Here is an 8076-nt window from a genome sequence, read left to right as displayed (position 1 = left end):
CGACTACTCATCCGGCGGCACTACCCCCAATTGTCTTTGGAGGCCCAATATCATGGCCTCGTGCGATCGAAGTTGCGAGGGGGTCATAGTGGACCTATCGGCCATATTGAGTTGGGCCAAAAGCTGCCACAACGAGTTGGTGGGGGTGGAGGTGGCGCATATAGAACGGGAGCGGGAACTGGAGCATCGGCGGTTGCAGCCGCGGCTCGACGGCGGTTGCAGCCGCGGTTCGACGGCGGTTGGCCGCCGCCTTCTTCCTTCTTTGCGGTCGGCGTTGGGAACCGCTCGGGCCGGCGTCGGGGCTACCCAAGTTAGCTCCAGCGAGTTGGCTAGCCACTTCTTCAGAGACGACGTCGGATAGGAATACCGACCTTGACCGTTTGGAGGAGCCGCTAGAGAAGGATGTTACGCCTCCCATATACTTCGGGTGCGTCCGCGTCTCCTGCCAAACGTTGAGTTACTTGAACGACTTGTAGTTCATGGATTGGTAGGTGCTCAACGCGGCAGTGATGATGTCGACCTCACTCCGGCCGTTCCCCGCATTCCGCTCTTCCTGGAGGAAATAGCCATTGAACTTGCCAATTTCATCATTGGCTCGGTAGATGGCGTTGCGCACCATACTCTCGTTGCGCTCGATTGTTCCCGACGGCCGGTTTTCATTGTACCGGCGAGCGATGCGCCACCAAAAGTGATTGCCGGATTGGCTCGTGCCAACCACTGGATCTTCGGAGATTTCCAAGTACGCCGTGAGCAATTTATCCATCTCCGTCGGAGTGTACGGTGTGCGGACACCGCGAGTAGGAGGAGTCGGAGTTTGGGAAGAGGCGGTCGGCCTAGGCTCCGGTGTCTACCCGTATCGCCCTTCGGGGGCACCTTGGTCGTCGATTGGGTATGGCCGGTAGCCACCCGGAATGCCCGAACTTTGGGTTTGAGGAGGGGCCGAATATTCCGTTTCCGGACTAGAAAACGGTTGTGAACCGAACCATTCGGGGTTCCAACCTTGGGAGGGCGGTGGGTCATCGCCTTGGCCGACATTGTTATGTTGTAGGAGTGGAAGAAAGATTGAGAATGGATATGAGATAATGAAGATGAGAATGAGAATGAGAATGAGAATGGAAATTAGAGAGTGTAGATGAGAATTGTGTAGTGTGTGGTGAATTTTTTTGTGTGAAAGTGGGGTATTTATAGATGAAAATGTGTATTTTTTAGGAAAAAAATTAAAAAAATTAAAAAATGATGGAAAACGGTAAAAAACGGATATATATTTTTTGGGAAGTGGATTTTTTTAATCGGTTTTTTAAATTAAAAACCGATTTTTAATTAAAAAAAATTAATTCAAAGGCAACGGCTATGCCGTTGCCCAATCGCGTGCCGCCACGTCAGCTGCTCGCTGGCACAGACGTGCTCGATGCATCGAGCAGTGTCTTGCCAGCAGTGGAGCTCGTCCTTGCCAGCGGCACGGACGGACGAACGGACGCCGTCCATCCTCCGTTGCAGATGCTCTTACGGATTAACCATATGGGGACTTTTTTCTGTCTATCTCCTCGTTTCTATACTATATATGGGAAAGCTGAAAATTGGTGAATTAATTCGATTTGAATGGTATTATAGGAATTTAAATAAAATATGCTTTGTTTTGTTGATGGATTAGTCCATCTTAACTAAGTATTTTGTAAAGATAAATATTTTTGAATATGTGATTTAGCTTGCACGAGTGTTTGGCATAATGTGATAAAAATTTTGAAATTTGATTGTGTCATTGGTATCGTGACAATTCAGTAGTAATTCAGTAGTATAAGTATTGTTACCTTTTAAATATTTATATATAACAGTTATGTCGGTTCATTTTATTCCCTATCTATTTCACCTGGTTTTTCTACCATGTTATACAACAATTATTTTAATTCTGATCAATTCTAAACCTCCAACAACGAAAATAGGCAAAGGAAACTGATTCTTGCACAAATTCGCAAAGATCGAAAATTTATTAGTTAAACTTTCAATCGAAAATAATCTTTATTTGGTGACTGTTGTACAATAGAAACGATGACGGCGTGCAGCAGAGAACGAAACAACATATAAGTAAGTACAGGTAAGTTGGAAAGCACAAACACCTACGCTAATTTAATAGTACTTCCCCATCAATCAAGGTTGGAGAGAAAGATGCGCGAGTAAAAAAGAGGAAAAAAAGTGGCAGCACAACTATAAATGAACGAATATGGGCAGTGACGGCTCCGGCAACAACAAAGAACATGAACAACAGTGAGAATGAGCGGAAAGAGAGAAAATATACATATATAGTATTTGTTTATGAATAAATATGTTTCTATGTAATTTGATAATATTCTACTGATATGTTAGTAATATACTCCTAAGGCCATCCACGATAGGAATAGCCCAGCAATAGCCTAGCCATAGCCTAGCCACTGCCACATCATCAGCACTAAAAATCCTCCTATCACATCATAAATAGCTCAGCCATAGCCTAGCCACATCATAAATAGCCCAACCACATCAATAGCCACATCACTAATAACAATTGTATAAAATGACATAATTAACAATCACACAATATACGGAATTTAATTTACGAGACATATACGGAAAACATTAATAATACTATTAAAAATTTAAAAAGTACAATAATATAAAAATATTACAATAATTAAAAAAAGTACAATAATTAAAAAAAAGTACAATAATTCACTCCTCGTCGCCGCCGTCGTCTCCTCCGTCGTTGTCGCCACCATCGCCTCCGCCTCCGTCGCCGTCGCCTCTACTTCCGGCAGCTTCCCTCCGTGCCGCCTCCAAATCCTCCTACATGCTCAGGAGCAATGTTTGAAGCAAACTCTTCTCCACGGGGTCCACCGCCGCCCGCCATTCGGCCATCGTCTTGACCATCTGAGCGCGCGTTTGTTGACGCGCGAAGAATTTGAGATCCGCTGTGGATTGGCCAAGGGGGGATGCCGACTGGACCTCCTGTGAACCCTCGGCGACCCCTATCGCCTCCCGTTGAGCCCGCCTGTGCCCAACCGGGCGAGTACGGCGAGCAAACGAACGAGGGGTCGGGACCTCCTGGGCCGTCTCAGGGAGGTCGTGGGAACCACCGCTACTGCCGCTGAAATCACCGGAATAGTTCAACCGTTGCTTCTTCGGCCAGCCAGAGTCGACACCTACTCGGAACTTCTCGGAGTCGTTCAGCACAAGATAGCAGTTCCAGTAGGTGAAGTCCTTGTACACCCCCCTTCAGGGGGAAAGCTTTCTCCGCTATCCTCCTGCAGTCGTCCTCCGTTTGCCCACTGCTCATCATGCGGAGGGCGTTGGTGTACAAGCCCGCAAATCGGGAGACCGCAACCCTGATTCGGTCCCACGCCTTCCGCCAATCCTCCCCATTGCGTGGCCTCCCCTCCGGGCAAAACCTCTGGTAGGCTGCTGCTATCTTGCCCCACAAGTTGACGATCCTCTGGTTGTTCGAAACGAGAGGATCGTCGCAAACACTCACCCACGCCTTGAACAGCGCGACGTTCTCCGCGTCCGTCCACCTCCTCCGTACCGCGTTGTCGTCCTCACCCGGTTGCGAGGACTCGCCGACCCTTTTCCCCTTGCCTTTCTTCTTTGGGGCGCCCCGACCCCGCCCTGCGCCCCCCGTTTGAACGGGAGCATCCGGAATACCGGAAAGATCTATCCCCAAGTCATCGAAGGAGAAAGTGTCAAACTGGGCCGGAGGCGCAGCCTCCGTTGGCGTCGATGTGTGCGACGAACCAGTCGAAAAATCAACACTGGGGCGATAGACGTCCCCCGGCGTCCCCTGTGTCGCCGGTACCCCCCCGGGCATCATCTGCATTCCGGGTGCCCACCCCGGCATCTGGACACTGGGTGCCCACCCCGACATCGCCGGAAACGCCCCCGGCGGACTCCCCCCCGCTGGTATCCCGGGCATCATCTGTTGCCACAGGTACATGTTGTAGTATGAGTGCATCTGACTCGGGTGCATCTGACTCCATCCACTACCCACGGGGATCGGGGGAGTTTGAGATCCGCTACTCCCTGAAGTAGGCTCGTTGTTGAGATTCATTTACCGTTGTTAATCTTGTACAGAAATTTAGATAGAGAGTACTCGTTAATACAAGTGGTGCGAATGAAAATGACAGGCAAGTCGCGTATATATAGTGTTTCGTAATAAAAAAAAATTAAAAATTCGCGCTAGGCGATCCGGACGCTGCAATAGCGCCTAGCGGATCGCCTAGCGCACCGCCTAGCGCCGCGGAACCGCCGAGCGCTAGGCGGTTTTTTTCCGCGAAATCGGCTAGGCGGTTGCAATAGTTCGCCTAGCGCACCGCCTAGCGCCAGCGCTCGGCTAGGCGGTGCGCTAGGCGCTATTGTGGATGCTCTAACAACTTATCTATTCGTCTTCGAGCTCGAACAAATGTACGATAAATTCAAACGGTCAATTGCTTACCTTATAAGTAAAAATAAAAATACTCCGTATACAAAAGTCTACTGCCATTTATAAGGACGCTAAATTAGAGACGAAATCAGTTGCGTCGTAAATTTTTCAAGAATAGATTAAATTTAAGACGCAACAAAATTGCATCCCTAAATTAGAATAATTGTGTCTCTAATCATTTTAGTTAAGGACGATGCGTCTGCAATAATAAACATTTATCCCTAAATTAGGGACATATAAAATAATTGCGTCCGTAATCATTTTAATTAAGAGCATCAGCAGTGGCACGGAGCTCCCGGAAGAATTCCCAAAAACACCTCCTGCCACGTCATACGGACTTCCCACTGTACAGTGGCGGAATTCCTCGCGGAATTTCCGACGGACTTCCCACAATAAAAAAATTCACAAATTCACAAATTAAACCATTTCCGGAATTAAACAATTTACGGAATTAAAATTTCGACGCGAATACGGAGAAAATGCAAACATACTTCATTATGAAAAAAATACATAATAACTAAAAAAAAGTACATTATTATTAAAATAAAAACCAGCTTCTCACTCCTCGGATTCCCCGTCGCCGTCCCCGCCGTTGCCCCCCTTCTTGTCGTTATCCGACATCTCGCCGAACCCCAAATCACGCCGCATACTGTTGAGGAGGGGTTTAAGCTTCCGCTTGTAATGGGGGTCGGTCGCTTGGCGCCATTCAACCATCGCACGTGACAAGATTTCATATGCCGCGATGCGGGCGAATGAGGGGTTCTCGGGATCGTTTTGGGGTGCTGCCGATTGGGCCTCGGCAGATCCGCTGGTGCTTCCCCTCGACATCCGCGCCGCAAACTTTTGCCCAACCGAGCGACGGCGGCGGGCCGACGATGTGGGTGTGGGAAACTCTGCCTCGGCGGGGGGAGTTCCGCGGAACCAGCACCGCTACTGTACTCTCCGGATGCGCTGATCTTCGTCCGCTTCGGCCAGCCAGATTCAACACCCGCATTGAACTTGGGCGAGGACTGTACCACAAGATACACCTACCAATATTTGAATTCCCCAAAGCCCTTGTCAGCGTCGGGGAACTGCTGATGAGACAACAGCTTCATATCCTCGGCAGACATGCCGCTAGTTGCCGAGCAGAGGTTGTTTGTGTAAATGCCAGCAAATCGGCTGAGCTGCCTCTTCAACCGATCCCACTGTTTCCGGCATTGCTCTGAGTTGTGAGGCTCCTCCCCTGGCGGTTTGAATTGGAGGTAGCTTTGGGCCTTTGGCTAATGCGCCACCACATCCGATCGATGTGCTGGTTCGCCCCGACGTATGAATCCTCTACTACACTGATCCACGTCTTCGCCAACGCAACGCACTCGTCCATGATCTAGACGGTATTCCTGTTCCCGCTGGATCCCTCCCCCACCTCACCACCGTACACCGGGACGCCCCGTCCCCTGCCCCTCCCTCGACCGGTCCTCCCACTCCTCACTGTCGCCGATGATGCGTCGGTGGGAGAATCCCGGATCGGAGAAAGCCCCAACTCCTCGAGCGAGAACGTGTCATTGCCAGTGAACTGAGTTTCGAGATGAGAACTCGTCGGGTTGTCCGTCGACAGTAGGTCCATATAAGGCCCAATAGACGTTGTCCACCGGCGATTGGGGGACCCCCTGCCTACTCCTCCCGCAGCGACAGGCGATCCCTGCATCATCCCGGGCATCATCATCCCCGACATCTGGGGCATCATTCCGGTACTCGCCCCAGGCATCATCTCATACCACTGCGGGTACATGTTGTAGTACTCGAGCATCATTCCCGGTGGCATTTGAGATTGGGGCATCATCCCCGGCATTTGAGGCATCGCAACGGACATCGGCGTACTCCCGTCGATAGGAAAATGTGGCGCCGGTGACTCGCTCGAGGCGGGGGAATCGCTATCATGGTGCTCCATTGTTCTTCGAAAGAAATGTATTTTTAGAGAGACATACTCGTTAATACAAGTGGTGCGAATGAAATTAAGTTCAACGGGACGTATTTATAGAAATTAAAAAAAACATTTAATGCAATAAACGGGAATTCCGCGCGGCCGTCCGTGGGAGTCAACGCAATAGCGGACGTCAGCACGGAATTCCCCGCGGAATTCCACGGGACGCCGCGGAACTGCGAATTCCTCGACGGAATTCTGTATCCGTGCATGCCATGCTCAATGGCGGACGTCCGCCACGGAATTCCCGCACGCCGGTGGAAATTCCGCGGTGACGTCCGCTACTGCTGATGCTCCAAGGACGTAATACATGCGTCTCTAAATACAAATGCAATAATAAACAAACACAACCGCATCTCTAATATTTCTTCGGCTCTATCTCAGATTACAACAATCCACTCGATTCTCCTATTTTCTGCTCCGGATCCGGAAAGGATTACCTCATACATTTGCATACTACATTTTATAATACACCATTGAATAGTTGACAAGTGGATCCTATTTAAAGCTTAAAAAAGTTATTTCTAAAAATTATTTCCTTCACATTCGTGCTACCATATTTAATCAAAATAATTTTGTTAACTCTGGTTAAAATAATATTATAGATCAAATTTTACTTTTTTAAAAAGATTTATATAAAAGAGTGTACGTTTACGTATTCTAAAAAATATAAAAATGACAAAATTTTCCTTTATTTTTTATTTTATTTTATTTTATTATGATGATTTACTTTTTAAAAAGATTTATATAAAAAGAACGTCTCTCTTATATAAAATAAACTAGAGGTTAACCAAATTTTATGTTTTATATAACTATTATCTTAATATAAATAATATAAATATATATTCTATAAAAATAATTGTACATTTTTATTGAGTTAAAAAAGTTGACATAATTAGTTGACTATATTTTTAAAAATCCGGTCTCATTATACTAGAATCAACCAATTATGTCAAACTTTTTTTAATTAATTAAAATTTTACAATTATTTTTATGGAATACTATATTTTGTATATTATTTTGTATTTCGACAATAGCTATATAAAATATGACATTTGGTCAAATTCTAGTTAATTACATTTTTATATAAAATCGACATCTTTTACAAATATTAAAAATTATATAATCCCCATAAAATTAGAAAATAAATAGTAATAAATCAATTCTTAAATTTTTTGGAATACATAAAAATTTAATTTTTTATATAAATATTGTGAAGTAAATAAAATTTGACTTATTAAATATTTTTAACAACAGTTACGTAACTTCTTTGATTAAATATAATAAGCAAAAGTGCATGAAATAACAAAACTACTTTGATTAAATATGGTAGTAAGAAAGTGGAAGAAATAATTTTTAGTAATAACTTTTTTACCATAAAATGGGATACACTTGTCAAATATTTAGTAGTGTATTATAAAATGTAGTATGCAAATGTATGAGGTGATCCCTTCCAGTTAACTTGTAGCTGTATTCCAAAAATATAAAAATTTATTTATTACTATTTATTTTCTAATTTTATTCAGATTATATAATTTTTAATATCTGTAAAAGATGTCGATTTTATATAAAAATGTAATTAACTAGAATTTGACCAAATTTCATATTTTATATAGCTATTGTCGAAATACAAAATAATATACAAAATATAGTACTCCATAAAAAT

The sequence above is a fragment of the Salvia splendens genome, chromosome 12, assembly GCF_004379255.2.
Source record: "Salvia splendens isolate huo1 chromosome 12, SspV2, whole genome shotgun sequence".
Lineage (NCBI taxonomy): Eukaryota > Viridiplantae > Streptophyta > Magnoliopsida > Lamiales > Lamiaceae > Salvia > Salvia splendens.
This window is presented reverse-complemented; position numbering follows the sequence as displayed.